Source organism: Callithrix jacchus, chromosome 20, assembly GCF_049354715.1.
Source record: "Callithrix jacchus isolate 240 chromosome 20, calJac240_pri, whole genome shotgun sequence".
Taxonomy (NCBI): Eukaryota; Metazoa; Chordata; class Mammalia; order Primates; family Cebidae; genus Callithrix; species Callithrix jacchus.
The window spans coordinates 4,413,364-4,429,091 of NC_133521.1; the positions used below are offsets into that span (position 1 = coordinate 4,413,364).

The 15,728-nt window shown below is 41.7% G+C and overlaps 1 pseudogene across 1 annotated transcript in view; it reads left to right on the plus strand.

The window, feature by feature from the left end:
* LOC118149690 (cyclin-Y-like protein 1B) overlaps nt 1–15,728 on the plus strand; it is a 29,834-nt pseudogene continuing 14,106 nt past the window's right edge. Inside the window, exons 1-3 of the transcript XR_013530449.1 lie at nt 1–610; nt 9,560–9,619; nt 11,985–12,019. The product of XR_013530449.1 is annotated as a cyclin-Y-like protein 1B (transcript). The remainder of the gene's footprint in view (nt 611–9,559; nt 9,620–11,984; nt 12,020–15,728) is intronic.

A 15,728-nucleotide genomic window follows, 5' to 3' on the forward strand; every position in this document is an offset into this window, starting at 1 on the left:
GTTGGGGAGTAAGCTGTTAGTGGGGTGCAGCCCCATAGCCAGGGGCTGGCCCTGCAGGCGTGCCTGTGTTTGAAAGAGGTGAAGTGCTGAACTCCACAGACTGGGAGGCAAGGGAAGGTCCAAGTTGCTGGAGAGGGGCCAATGTGCCCCATGGGGAACACGCTGAGTTGTTTTTGCCCCAAAGTCAGCCACAGGCGAGGTCTGCGTAGGCTGTCTGAGGATCTGTCCTTCATCTCTGACATCAGTGAGGCGATGGCAAGCATAGGTGCGGGCCAAGACAGAAGGAACATGTCCAACACCAGTGCCAGACCCATTTGGGGCCCGAGCTGGCTGTGTGGGGTGGTGTCTGGCAGCTGTGATGACATCTATAAGGCAGTGTCAAGCATAAGTGCAGACCAAGGCAGAGAGGAGCAGAGGCCGGGCAGAGGGATCATGGTGCTCCCCAATGGCAGACCCAAGCAGAGCCAGTGCAGGGTGCACTGGACAGAACGGATCGAGGGGGAGGTGGTGGAAGCGCCAGGCCCTACTGCTGTGGAGCCTGCCCTGTGGGATTTGGGAGCCAGTGAGGGCCATGACCTGCAGCACATCAGCGACCAGGAGATGCCCAAAGGTAAGGAGATGAATGAAACTGTTTGCCCTCAGGCATGCCTCTGGCTGACACTGGTACCAGTTCTGACTCCTCCCCCCACCTCAGAGGTATCCACAGCCTCGGGCTCCTCCCTCCTGCCCCTAGCCAGCTTTCCCAGGCCCATGCACCAGGCAGGAGGACTGGACCTGCCTCATGCCTGCCCCCACACTTCATGCTTTTTCCCTGCTGCATCTGGAGGTTTCTTTCCTCCTCCCTACCCCAATGCCCAGTTCTGGCCCCTTTCTCAACCCCAGGCTGGCCAAAAGCTATGTTTTCCAAATAGAAAATGTATGCTACAGATTTCATTGCTGTAGAGGAAGTGTCTTACAGCTCTTCTGTTTACCTTGGTTGGCCTCTTAATTTATTTAAATGTTAGAATAATTAAGCTTCATGATGAATGTGACTTTGTAGCTAAAAGGTATTGTTTTCTCAGAATATTCCAAAATGGTGAAAGAATGAACACAGATAGTATGTGAATGAATTGTGCCTTTAAACACAAAGCACGCCAGTACTTGTGAAAGCTTTTCCTTATTCGGTGGTGTAAAGTAAGCCTCTGAGTGCTTTCACACACCAGGTAGCAGATGGGTAGTGTTGGATGATGGCCCAAAATAGACTCTTCATATCATTTTTGGGGATTTATAACACATTTACAGGTATGTCTCATTTGACCCTGTCTCTACAAAAAAATGGTTAAAAATTAGCCAGGTATGTGGCTTGCACCCACAGTCCCAGCTGCAAGAGAATCTCTTGAGCCCAGGAGTTTGAGCCTTCATTGAGTTCTGCTGGCTCCATCTCACCATTGCACCACTCCAGCCTGGGCAACAGAGTGATACTTTGTCCGTTTAAAAATTGTTTTTGCCCAAAACAGCTCTTTAAGACATCTGAAATACTGAGCTGGTGTCTGACCACAGTAATTGACCACAGCATCTCTTACTGCTTGAGACTTTTCCCTGAAAGGTGCTGGTAATAGCAGCCTAGAGGAAGGTGGTTATATTTGATAAGTAGAGGGAGGAGGGCATATATATGATTCATCTAAAAGTTGCATTCGTTTGTTTAGGTGCAAGTTTGAAAAAGAAGTCCCAGCACTAGCCTGGTTTTATTCCACATGCATGGAGAGATTCTGTGATTTTTGCATTCTCCAGTAGAATTGGGACATTGCTGCCTTTATTTTTTGACAATTATTACTAAAAACCTTTCTCAAGGCTGTTAAAAGTGATTCAAATGGTTATGTAGCTTTAAAAAGAATTTTTTCGAGGGGGAGGACTCAAGATGGCGCTGTGAGAACAACCCAGGATTGGAGCTCTCATTGAATCTGCAAACAGTGAGTCAGAGCTGCATTTCCAGACTGATCTTTGTTGCCCACAGAACGGGGAAACTCCCAAGTATAAAAAAGACACGGGACGCCAGGCAGTAGGTCTGCCTGGCGAAGCCGGCAGCCGGGGCGGCGGCGGCCGGCCCTACCCAGCAATCCCCACAGGGCACGCTTGTCCGGGTGCCCTGTTGAACCGGCAACCTGAGACTTGAGAGGGCTGGACTTGAGACTGAACGAGACTTGGACAGTAGGCCAGCCCAGGGGATTGCAGGGACAGATCGTTTGGGACACCCAGTAGGACAAACAAAACCGCGATTTCAAACTATCCCGAGCAGATGGTCCGAGATGCTCTGTGGGGGAGGGGCGTCCACCACTACCGAGGCAACCCGCCCCAACTGAGATACACGCCCACTGCTGACGCAGCCTGCCGTTGCTGAGGCAACACGCTACAACGAAGAGACTCCACCGCAGGGCGTGGCAGAGACCACAGCAGAGCCTGCAGGAACAGGGCAAATCACACAACAGCAGGGCGGGGCCTCGGGAGCCAAACAGTGGCTAGTCTGCCTTCTAGCTGGGCAGGACACCTCATCGGACATCAAAAAATAAAGCCCGAACCCCCCAACAAAGAGCATTTGAGAAAAAAAGGGTTTTTTAAAATGAGCTCTGTTGCAGCAGAATCAAAAATAGCAGCCTAACAGCCCTGAATGACCAACAGAGATCACAGCTCAGCAATTCAGCTCCTATAAAGTACAGACTGTCTCCTCAAGCAGCTCCCTGACCCCTCTATATCCAAAAGACTGACATTTGGCAGGCATCATCCTGGGACAAAGATAGCAGAAAAAGAAACGGGTAGCATCCCTCACTGTGCCTCAGCTGCTAGAGGTGCACCCCAGACAAGCAGGGCCTAGAGTGGACCTCAGCAGTCATACAGCGAAGGGGATAGGCTGGTAGAAGAAAAACCAAGTAACAGAAATACTTCATCATCAACATTCTGGGTGTCCACTCAGAGACCCAATCGAAAAGTCAGCAACTACGCAGACGACAAGCGGATAAACCCACAAAGATGGGAAGAAACCAGCGAAAAAAGGAGGAAAACACCCGAAACCAGAACACCTCGCCTCCTAGAAAGGACCAAAACTCCTCACCAGAAAGGGAACAAAGCTGGACGGAGAATGACTGTGATGAAATGACAGAATTAGACTTCAGAAGGTGGATAATGAGAAACTTTTGTGAGCTAAAAGAACATGTATTAAATCAATGCAAAGAAACTAAGGAACTTATAAAAAGATATGAGGAAATGATAACGAGAATGGATAACTTAGAGAGGAATATGAATGAATTAAAGGAGCTGAAAAACACAATACGAGAACTTGGCGAAGCATGCACAAGTTTCAATAGCCGAATTGACCAAGCAGAAGAAAGAATATCTGAAGTCGAAGGCCAACTCAATGAAATAAAACGAAAACCAAGATTAGAGAAAAAAAGCGCAAAAAGGAATGAACAAAGTCTCCAAGAAATGTGGGACTATGTGAAAAGATCTAATCTATGTTTGATAGGTATACAAGAAGGGGACAAAGAGAATGAATCCAAGCTGGAAAATACTCTTCAGGACATCATCCAGGAAAACTTCCCCCACCTAGCAAGACAGGCCAACACTCAAATGCAGGAAATACAGAGAACACCACAAAGATATTCTTCAAGAAGAGCAACCCCAAGGCACATAATCGTCAGATTCAACAAGGTTGAAATAGAGGAGAAAATACTAAGGGCAGCCAGAGAGAGAGGTCGAGTTACCCACAAAGGGAAGCCCATCAGACTCACAGCAGATCTCTTGGCAGAAACACTACAAGCCAGAAGAGAGTGGGGGCCAATATTCAACATTCTTAAAGAAAAGAACTTTCAACCCAGAATTTCATATCCAGCCAAACTGAGCTTCAGAAGTGAAGGAAAAATAAAATCCTTTGTGAACAAGCAAATACTCAGAGATTTTGTCACCACCAGGCCTGCTTTACAAGAGCTCCTAAAAGAGGCACTACACATAGAAAGGAACAACCAGGGCTGGGCGCGGTGGCTCAAGCCTGTAATCCCAGCACATTGGGAGGCCGAGGCGGGTGGATCACAAGGTCGAGAGATCGAGACCATCCTGGTCAACATGGTGAAACCCGGTCTCTACTAAAATACAAAAAATTAGCTGGGCATGGTGGCGCATGCCTGTAATCCCAGCTACTCAGGAGGCTGAGTCAGGAGAATTGCCTGAACCCAGGAGGCGGAGGTTGCGGTGAGCCGAGATCACGCCATTGCACTCCAGCCTGGGTAACAAGAGTGAAACTCCGTCTCAAAAAAAAAAGAAAGGAACAACCAGTACCAGCCATTCCAAAATCACACTAAAAGTTAAAGAGCATCAACATAATGAAGAATCTACAACAACTAACAGGCAAAACAGCCACTTAGCATCAAAATGGCAGTATCAAAATCACACATAACAATATTAACCCTAAATGTAAATGGACTAAATGCACCAATCAAAAGACACAGACTGGCAAATTGGATAAAAATCCAAAACCCATCAGTGTGCTGTATCCAGGAAACCCATCTCACATGCAAGGATACACAAAGGCTCAAAATAAAGGGATGGAGGAAGATTTACCAAGCAAATGGAGAGCAAAAAAAAGCAGGAGTTGCAATTCTCATCTCTGATAAAATAGACTTTAAAGCAACAAAGATCAAAAGAGACAAAGAAGGCCATTACATAATGGTAAAAGGATCGATACAGCAAGAAGAGCTAACGATCCTAAACATATATGGCCCAATGCAGGAGCACCAAGATACATAAGGCAAGTTCTTAATGACTTACAAAGAGACTTAGACTCCCACACAATAATAGTGGGAGACTTTAACACTCCACTGTCAATATTAGACAGATCAATCAGACAGAATATCAACACGGATATCCAGGGCTTGAACTCAGACCTGGAGCAAGCAAACCTGATAGACATTTACAGAACTCTCCACCCCAAATCCACAGAATATACATTCTTCTCAGCACCACATCACACCTACTCTAAAATTGACCACATAATTGGAAGTAAAGCACTGCTCAACAAATGCAGAACAACTGAAATCATAACAAACAGCCTCTCAGACCATAGTGCAATCAAGTTAGAACTCAGAATACAGAAACCAACCCAGACCTGCACAGCTTCATGGAAACTGAACAATTGGCTCTTGAATGTTGACTGGGTAAACAATGAAATGAAGTCAGAAATAAAGAAGTTCGTCGAAACCAATGAGAACGAAGACACAACATGCCAGAACCTCTGGGACACATTTAAAGCAGTCTCTAGAGGAAAGTATATAGCAATAAGTGCCCATATGAGGAGAATGGAGAGATCCAAAATTGACACCCTATCATCAAAATTGAAAGAGCTAGAGGAGGAAGATCAAAAAAACTCAAAACCCAGCAGAAGACAAGAAATAACTAAGATCAGAGCTGAGCTGAAGGAGATTGAGACACGAAAAACCCTTCAAAAAATCAATAAATCCAAGAGCTGGTTTTTTGAAAAGATCAACAAAATAGACAGATCACTAGCCAGATTGATCAAAAAGAAAAGAGAGAACAACCAAATAGATGCAATAAAAAATGATAAAGGGGAAATCACCACAGATTCCACAGAAATTCAAACCATCATCAGAGAATATTACAAACAACTCTATGCACATAAACTAGTAAACCTGGAAGAAATGGATAAATTCCTGGACTCCTGCATCCTCCCAAGCCTAAACCAGGAGGAAGCTGAAACTATGAATAGACCAATAACAAGGTCAGAAGTCGAGGCAGCAATTAAGAGCCTACCACACAAAAAAAGCCCAGGTCCAGACGGGTTCACAGCTGAATTCTACCAGACACACAAAGAGGAGCTGGTACCATTCCTTCTAAAACTGTTTCAAACAATCCAAAAAGAGGGAATCCTTCCCAAATCATTTTACGAGACCAACATCATTCTGATACCAAAACCCGGCAGAGACCCAACAAGAAAAGAGAACTTCAGGCCAATATCCATGATGAACATAGATGCAAAAATCTTCAATAAAATATTGGCAAGCCGATTGCAACAGCAAATCAAAAAACTTATTCACCATGATCACCATGATCAAGTAGGATTCATCCCGGGGATGCAAGGCTGGTTCAACATACGCAAGTCTATCAACGTAATTCACCACATAAACAGAACCAAAAACAAAAACCACATGATTATCTCAATTGACGCAGAGAAGGCATTTGACAAAATTCAACAGCCCTTTATGCTAAAAACCCTCAATAAACTCGGTATCGATGGAACGTATCTCAAAGTAATAAAAGCTATTTATGACAAACCAACAGCCAATATCATACTGAATGGGCAAAAACTGGAAGCATTCCTTTTGAAATCTGGCACTAGACAAGGATGCCCTCTTTCACCACTCCTATTCAATATAATTCTGGAAGTTCTAGCCAGAGCAATCAGGCAAGAAAAAGAAATAAAGGGTATTCAAATAGGAAAGGTGGAAGCCAAATTGTATCTATTTGCAGACGACATGATAGTATACCTAGAAGACCCCATCGCCTCAGCCCAAAAACTCCTGAAACTGAAAAGCAACTTCAGCAAAGTCTCAGGATATAAGATCAATGTGCAAAAATCACAAGCATTCGTCTACACCAATAACAGACTTAAAGAGAGCCAAATCAAGAACGAACTGCCATTCACAATTGCTACAAAAAGAATAAAATACCTTGGAATACAACTCACAAGGAACGTAAGGGACCTCTTCAAGGAGAACTACAAACCACTGCTCAACGAAATCAGAGAGGACACAAACAGATGGAGAAACATTCCATGTTCATGGTTAGGAAGAATTAATATCGTGAAAATGGCTATATTGCCCAAAGTAATTTACAGAATCAATGCTATCCCCATCAAGCTACCATTGACTTTCTTCACAGAACTGGAAAAAACCACCATGAACTTCATATGGAACCAAAAGAGAGCCCGCATAGCCAAGTCAATTCTAAGCAAAAAGAACACAGCGGGGGGCATCACACTACTGGATTTCAAACTATACTACAAGGCTACAGTAATCAAAACAGCATGGTACTGGTACCAAAACAGAGATATAGACCAATGGAACAAAACAGAGACACCGGAGGCAACACAACTTATCTACAACTATACAATCTTTGATAAACCTGACAAAAACAAGCAATGGGGCAAGGATTCCCTGTTTAACAAATGGTGTTGGGAAAACTGGCTAGCCATGTGCAGAAAGCAGAAACTGGACCCCTTCCTGACACCTTACACTAAAATTAACTCAAGATGGATTAAAGACTTAAACGTAAGACCTGGCACCATAAAAACCCTAGAAGGAAATCTAGGCAAAACTATCCAGGACATAGGAGTAGGCAAGGACTTCATGAACAAAACACCAAAAGCATTGGCAACAAAAGCCAAAATAGACAAATGGGACCTAATGAAACTCCACAGCTTCTGCACAGCAAAAGAAACAGTCACTAGAGTGGATCGGCAACCAACAGAATGGGAAAAAATTTTTGCAGTCTACCCATCTGACAAAGGGCTGATATCCAGAATTTACAAAGAACTCAAACGGATTTACAGGAAAAAAAACAAACAAGCCCATTCAAAAGTGGGCAAAGGATATGAACAGACACTTTACGAAAGAAGACATATATGAGGCCAACAATCATATGAAAAAATGCTCATCGTCACTGGTCATCAGAGAGATGCAAATCAAAACCACATTGAGATACCATCTCACGCCAGTTAGAATGGCGATCATTAAAAAATCTGGAGACAACAGATGCTGGAGAGGATGTGGAGAAAAGGAACACTTTTACACTGTTGGTGGGAGTGTAAATTAGTTCAACCATTGTGGAAGACAGTGTAGCGATTCCTCAAGGCCTTAGAAATAGAAATCCCATTTGACCCAGCAATCCCATTACTGGGTATATATCCAAAAGACTATAAATCGTTCTACTATAAGGACACATGTACACGAATGTTCATTGCAGCACTGTTTACAATAGCAAAGACCTGGAATCAACCCAAATGCCCATTGATAATAGACTGGATTGGAAAAATGTGGCACATATACACCATGGAATATTATGCAGCAATCAGAAATGATGAGTTTGTGTCGTTTGTAGGGACATGGATGAATCTGGAGAACGTCATCCTCAGCAAACTGACACAAGAACAGAAAATGAAACACCGCATATTCTCACTCATAGGTGGGTGATGAAAAATGAGAACACACGGACACAGAAAGGGGAGTACTAAACACTGGGGTCTATTGGGGGGAAAAGGGGAGGGCCAGTGGGAAGGGGAGGTGGGGAGGGATAGCCTGGGGAGAAATGCCAAATGTGGGTGAAGGGGAGAAGGAAAGAAAAGCACACTGTTATGTGTGTTCCCACGCAACTGTCTGACATGCTCTGCTCATGTACCCCAAAACCTAAAATCCAATAAAAATTTTTAAAAAATAAATAAATAAATAAAAAGAATTTTTGCTACTCACCTCACTTAAAACATTGTTTCCCAGTCACTAGAGTGGATCGGCAACCAACAGAATGGGAAAAAATTTTCGCAGTCTACCCATCTGACAAAGGGCTGATATCCAGAATTTACAAACAACTCAAGCAGATTTACAGGAAAAAAACAAACAAGCCCATTCAAAAGTGGGCAAAGGATATGAACAGATACTTTACGAAAGAAGACATATATGAGGCCAACAATCATATGAAAAAATGCTCATCGTCACTGGTCATCAGAGAGATGCAAATCAAAACCACATTGAGATACCATCTCACGCCAGTTATAATGGCGATCATTAAAAAATCTGGAGACAACAGATGCTGGAGAGGATGTGGAGAAAAAGGAACACTTTTACACTGTTGGTGGGAGTGTAAATTAGTTCAACCATTGTGGAAGACAGTGTGGCGATTCCTCAAGGCCTTAGAAATAGAAATTCCATTTGACCTAGCAATCCCATTACTGGGTATATATCCAAAAGACTATAAATCGTTCTACTGTAAGGACACATGTACACGAATGTTCATTGCAGCACTGTTTACAATAGCAAAGACCTGGAATCAACCCAAATGCCCATTGATAATAGACTGGATTGGAAAAATGTGGCACATATACACCATGGAATATTATGCAGCAATCAGAAATGATGAGTTCGTGTCGTTTGTAGGGACATGGATGAATCTGGAAAACATCATCCTCAGCAAACTGACACAAGAACAGAAAATGAAACACCGCATATTCTCACTCATAGGTGGGTGATGAAAAATGAGAACACATGGACACAGAAAGGGGAGTACTAAACACTGGGGTCTATTGGGGGGAAAAGGGGAGGGCCAGTGGGAGGGGGAGGTGGGGAGGGATAGCCTGGGGAGAAATGCCAAATGTGGGTGAAGGGGAGAAGAAAAGCAAAGCACACTGCCATGTGTGTTCCTACGCAACTGTCTTGCATGCTCTGCTCATGTACCCCAAAACCTATAATCCAATAAAAAATTAAAAAAAAAAAAAAAAAAAACATTGTTTCCTCTTCTTCCTCTACAGATACTGCTTCTGACCATCCAAGGGCAAGCACACTCTTCCTGAGAAAGTATCAAATGAGTGGTAAGACAGTATTGTTTCTGCCTTCAAGGAAACCCTAAAACTTTTCTGTCTTGTGTATTACAGAAAGTATTTAGAGAAACTCAGATATTAGTTAAAAATGTTTAACTTTTCATAGATTTCCTTGTCTTATTTTCATATGTGATATAATTTCCTTTAGTTGTCACTGTTTATGGAAACATACAGACTTTGTGTTTGCACATTTGGTGACTTTTTACCAACACAATTAAGTGGCCACATGATTTAGTGTAGTAGTCACAGATTTATGCCTTTTTCTTCATACGTCTTTGCCATTTTTCCCTTGCTCTAAAGAGTATGTTTTAATAAGGAGTGATAGGATTTAGGCCACAGCTTGGATTTCACTTGAGCAAATCAAAAGAATTCATTGTTTTAGATTGGATCTGTGATGTTGGCCTCGTTGTTCACAATGCTCTAACCACTGTCACATCCAAGTCGATGCTAGAACTTTTTCATTGGAATGTAATAGAAATGTAACATGCCCTGTGCTGTTTTCCGTATTAGCCTTAGTGTGTGAAACTCGTGTAAAGTTTCCATATCCTGCCTGTTTTAGGATGAGAATTAGAAGTGTAGGATTTTTCTGTACTGTTGCTTATGTTACATAACATTCTGTTATCTTACTTTATTTTCAAAAAAGCCATACACCATGTTTTTTCAGTTAATTTTAACAACAAGAATACAAGAACTGGGGGTTCTAGAATAATATCTGAAGTAATGCAGCACAATAAAAAAGGGGTTGTTCACCTGCATTTTCAAAGTTTGTGTGGACTTTGTCTGACTTGAGCTAGTAATTTCTGGTTAGGATTGTTCTATTTCTCAGTTTCTTCCAAGAGCCATGGGCTTCTCACACATAGAGTGTATGGAAGGAGAATAAAACTGATCCCCTGCCCCTGTCACTTCAGTGGTGAGAAATGTGTGTCAATGAGACCAGTTCACCTTCAAAGGAGGAGGCATTATAGGGACGAAAGTGTGGCCCAAGTCCCTCTTTGGAGCTTTTATTCTTTGGATCTTTGTTAGAACAAAATGTGTGTGCTGAGGATACCCTGTGCAGTTAGGTTGGCACACTCATTTTGACATTTAAGTTTAAGATAGGCTACCTTTCAGTTGAGTAAAGACCCATTTATTTTTTCAGTAATGTAGGAATAGATGACCGAGAAGTCATTTGGGATGCTTCCAGATATTCTAGTGCATCTCGAGATTGACCCCTGGCCAGAAACTGGTTCTTAGAGCTGTCAGCTATTAGATCCTGGTAATGAAAGTAAGCTGTGTGTAAATGTAGACTCAGAAAACAAAACACTGCTCCATAGGGGTTCAGAAATACAATAGGTAAACGTTTTTATTAGCTAAATTTCTCATCTGTCCCACATTTTGGCATTTTTATGAAGGAATACTTGAGACGGGATAATTTATAAAGAAAGAGGTTTTATTAGCTCACAGTTCTACAGGCTTGACAGGAGGTGTGGTGCTAGCATGTGCTTCTGGAAAGGGCCTCAAGAAGCTAATGATTGTGGTAGAAGTCATCTTTCACATGGTGAGAGGAGGAGCAAGAGAGAGTGGGAGGTGCCACAGGCTTTTAAATAAGCAGATCAGGCCAGGTGCAGTGGCTCACACTTTCAATCCCAGCACTTTGGTCTGCTGAGATGGGCAGATCACTTGAGCCTGGAGTTTGAAACCACCTTGGGCCCACGTAGTGAGACCCTGTCTCTATGAAAAATTTAAAAATTAGCCAGATGTGGTGGTGCATGCCTGCAGCCCCAGCTACTCTAGAGGGGAAGGTGGGAGGATCACTTGAGCCCAGGAGGTCAAGGCTGCGGTGAACCATAATCACACCACTGTACTCTAGGCTGAGCATCAGAGTGAGACCCCATTTCAGAACAATAACAGTAACAACAACAGCACCCCAAGAAGATCTTGTATGAACTCAGAGCAGGAACTCATTCATCACCAAGGTGATGGTGCTAAGTCACTTATGAGGGATCTGCCCCCATGATCCAAAGACTTCCCCACCTCCAACACTGGGGATTACATTTCAACATGAGATTTGGAGGGCACACACATTTCCTAATTTGTTTTGCCTTTCCTTATGTACATGGGGATTCTTTCATTTGAACGTGATAGAATATGTGTTAGGTCAAAAAGTAAAACTGTTTTTAAATTTTACATTATGAGATTCATCATGCCAGATTATTTAAATGTTAAATGTTATTTAAAAATTTTTTAAATTGATTTTTTATATAGTGATAATCAGCTGTATCTTGTTTTATATAGTGATGGTCAGATGATTAGCAAGTACTTTTATTCTATGGTATTTTATTATACCAGAATTGATTAGTTATATTTTTATTTTCAGTGCAAGGAAAGAGGAGAAGCTTTCACCTATATTCCGTAAGTAAGCTTTTGAAAAGTTAAGAAATGAATTGTTTAAATTAAAAGTCTATCTGTCATGATTCCTTAGAAATCTAACAGGGACCCAGTGCTGTTAGTGTGATCCTTTTTTGGTGAATTTTCTAACTTTTTCCTATTTTCCTAAGTGTCAGATTTATGCAGGAAAGTCTTTAACTTACTGTGCCCATTTTTAGGGCTGTCTGACATTTAAGTTAAATTTAAATAATTTGGTTGTGATATAAAGATCTGCCTTAAATATTTAATCTTTTAAAATCAAATCAAATGGAAAATAGCAAAGTCCATTTTCTTCAATACTTTCTGCTGACTCCCTGTCACAACAGCTGAAAGCGCAGCATCCTCACTCCATTGCACCCTTATTTCCCTTTCCGTTTCTTCCACCTGTAACACATTTTTAATTATATCATGAATTGATATTTACATGATCATGACTATGCACATCATATTCACTGCTGAGTCATATAATGTTCGGAGTGTGCCTCCTCCTTGTACATCCTTCATTCTTTCTCTTAAATATTTCTGAAACCTGAACACTTCTTCACTTCTCCCAGATAACCTCCCTTTTCCTAGCCCATGATGGCTCATAAAGCCAAATAATGACCATTAGCCTCCAGCTGGTCTCTTTGTTTTCACATCCTTCATTTGTGTGTGTGTGTGTGGAATTGATTTTCTGACTATATTCCTTTGGCTCTCTAACAACTATTCTTCTCCAAGAGTTGTAACATTTGTCACATGCCTATCAAAAATATGTTTTATCTACTAAAAAATACATTCCATGTTTTTTCCAAGCACGTTTCCTTGGCCTTTTGTTATCATCCTCAGGATAGACTGTGTTTTCCTAGGCTGCCCTGCACCTGTTGGCCTGGGAGCTCTCTCTGAAATCTTCTGGGACCACTCATGTTGGGTCCCTGAGTCCTAGACTGTGCGTTGCCCTCTGCCTTGTGTTACTCCCCGGTAGTGCTGGAACACAGTTTCTGAGGAAAGGCTCATGTACACACATGTTTAGAGATCTGAGCTTTCTTAAAACCCCTCCTTTGATATAGAGTATAAAATTCTAGAGTGAAAACTAAATGTCATGGCTTGAAAACATTTTTCTATTGCATTTTTATTATACTGTTTTTGAAAGTATTGCCATTGTGTGATACATCATATGTAATCAATGTTTCCATCTGTCAAGTTTTTAGGACCTTCTCTATCCCTGAGATTCTGAAATTGTATCACAGAGCTTGGTATGGACCTTTTATTTTATTGTGGCCCTTAAGTCTACAATAAAAGTTAGAGAATTTTTCTGTGTGCTCTGTTTTGTTATTATTTTAGTCTAATGATTCAGATGTTGGACCTCTTAGACCAGTATTTCTGCATTGATCTGTAATTTCTTCACCTCCGATTTTCCAGTTTGTCTTTTGTTCTGTTCTTCGAGATTCTTTGACTGTCCATGCTAACTGTTCTATTGAATTTTTTAAAAATCTCCTTAAAGGTGTTTTAAGATTTGTAAAAAAGTTTTGCTCCTGAATTTTTACTGGTCCCAGGAATTCCTTTTCCCTGTTGTTTTGATCTCCCATTGGAGGCTTTGCTCAAATGTGTGGTGGTCTTTGGCTTTCTTTCATTGAAAGCAGGACATTTTTTTCACTGAGGGGTCTCACTGTAGGGATTTAAATGTCAAGGCAGCGTTTCCTTTGAGGGACATCAGTGTACTATATGAGGAAAGGAGGGTATTTTCTTTGCCATGGTTCAGTTTTCTTCCAAGAAGGGCCTCCCAATTTTCTGCCTGGGCAGTGCAAGCATGGCTGCTGGCTTTCCAGAAGCAGGGTTGGGAAGCAAGGTGGTTTCACTTTGTGTCTGCCATTGACTCCCATTTCCCAGGTTTCAGCCCTGGTAGGTCTGAGCTCAGAAACCTTCAAGTATAATATATCGAGAGAATACACATCCACATTCCTTTTATGGTGGGAGGACAGGTGGACCTGGGGTTCTAACCACAGATTTACTATTGAACTTGCCGGCTCTCTTGTATGTTTCACCCTACCTTCCCAGGTACTATGTGCTCTGATTTTGGAGACTGTATTGGGTTCTTCAAAATACACAGTATTGCTTGTTTCTGTTCAAGTCACTCCCTGTGGGCACCAGCATTGTGCTTTCATGTCAGTTACCACTCCTCTATCTGCTTGTCACCTTGCAACATCGACTCAGAATCTGCTGTCAATCCTGTCTCCTGGTCCTGTGAATAGTGTTTATTTTATGACTAATTCTCATGAGATTTCAGAAGAAAGAGAAAATAAATTTGTAGTCAATCCATCATATTTAACCTAAATTTAGAACCTATATGTAAGTGTAAATCTAAGTTTAAATTGAACATAATTATGACATTAATTCAGACAATTTTCTAGTTATGCCTATAATAAGCATATTACACGTTTCCACTCAGGCCTTGTGTAATAATTCTATTCAAACTCCATACCTGCCTTGTGGTCCCATTGCTGTGCAACATAGATGGAGCTGATTTTGTTAGCGCACAAAATATTGGAAATTTTCAAGTTAGCTAAAAGTCATTACTTATTTTAAAAACATTGAAAACATGCCTTGGCCTCCCAAAGTGCTGGGATTACAGGAGTAAACCACTTCACCTGGCCAGGAGGAACAATTACTTAACATAGTTGAGGCAGTTTCTGTATTGACTATTGCAATTTCAACAAATGAATAGATACTTTGAAAGTGTTTTACAGATAGTTTTTCATCTACAGGGCTCAAAGCGTTCACTGTCATGTCTCTGATAGCACTGTGGATGAATTTTCACTGATTTGTATCTGTAGGAAGATTTACTTTCCAAATCATAACTGATTTAAATATTTGTCAAGCTCTTATTTAACTCCTTAATTTCTCCCACATTCTGTGCTCAGCGGCTGCAGGTAGGAGAGAAGGGGTCCTCCCTCCCCTGGAGAGGCTCATTTTCTCATGAGGGGGATGCTCTGCAGGCAATTGTATCATGTAACACGTGGTGAATTAGACTGATGAGTACACAAAACCAGAAATGTTTTGTGGTGTGGCTGCAGGCAAAGGGATCCCAGAAGGTGGATGAGGTCAAGCTTGCTGGGACAAGGGGGAAAGGAATAAATATTCCAGACAGACAGCAGCACGAGTAAGGCAGGAATGTGCCAGAATGTGCATCAAATAACTTAAAGAATGAAATCGATTAACTTTTGAAATGAATGCAGAGTATTCTCAGAAGTTCTCATTTGAGTAGTGTAATAGCAGTCTTATGGAAACATGAAGTGAAAGTTAAATTCCCAAAGTTGTTTTCATCGTCTAATTTTTGGATGTGAGAGAGTCTTAAAGCAGTACTTTTTCCATCCTCCCACAAGGAAACAGGCCCAGGGAGACCTATGGCCCCTCACTTGTTTGTTGACTGAGCAGCTCTGGCACACACAGCCTCTGACTCTAACACACTGGCTCCATCGCACTCTCTCTTGAATGCACACGCTTAGGATTAGTAACTTAGTAGATGTTGTATTAGGTCTTCATTTACTGCAATCAAATGCTCTAGTGTCAATATTGTTTAATGTATGACATTTTGTTGCAGTTAATGAATAACAGGAATAGAAAATCTCATGCTTTTTACTGCATAAGAAAAAAACATGAAATCCCATTTTAAAGTTTCCCATTATTTATCAAGGGAATTTATAATAGAGGCTTGCCA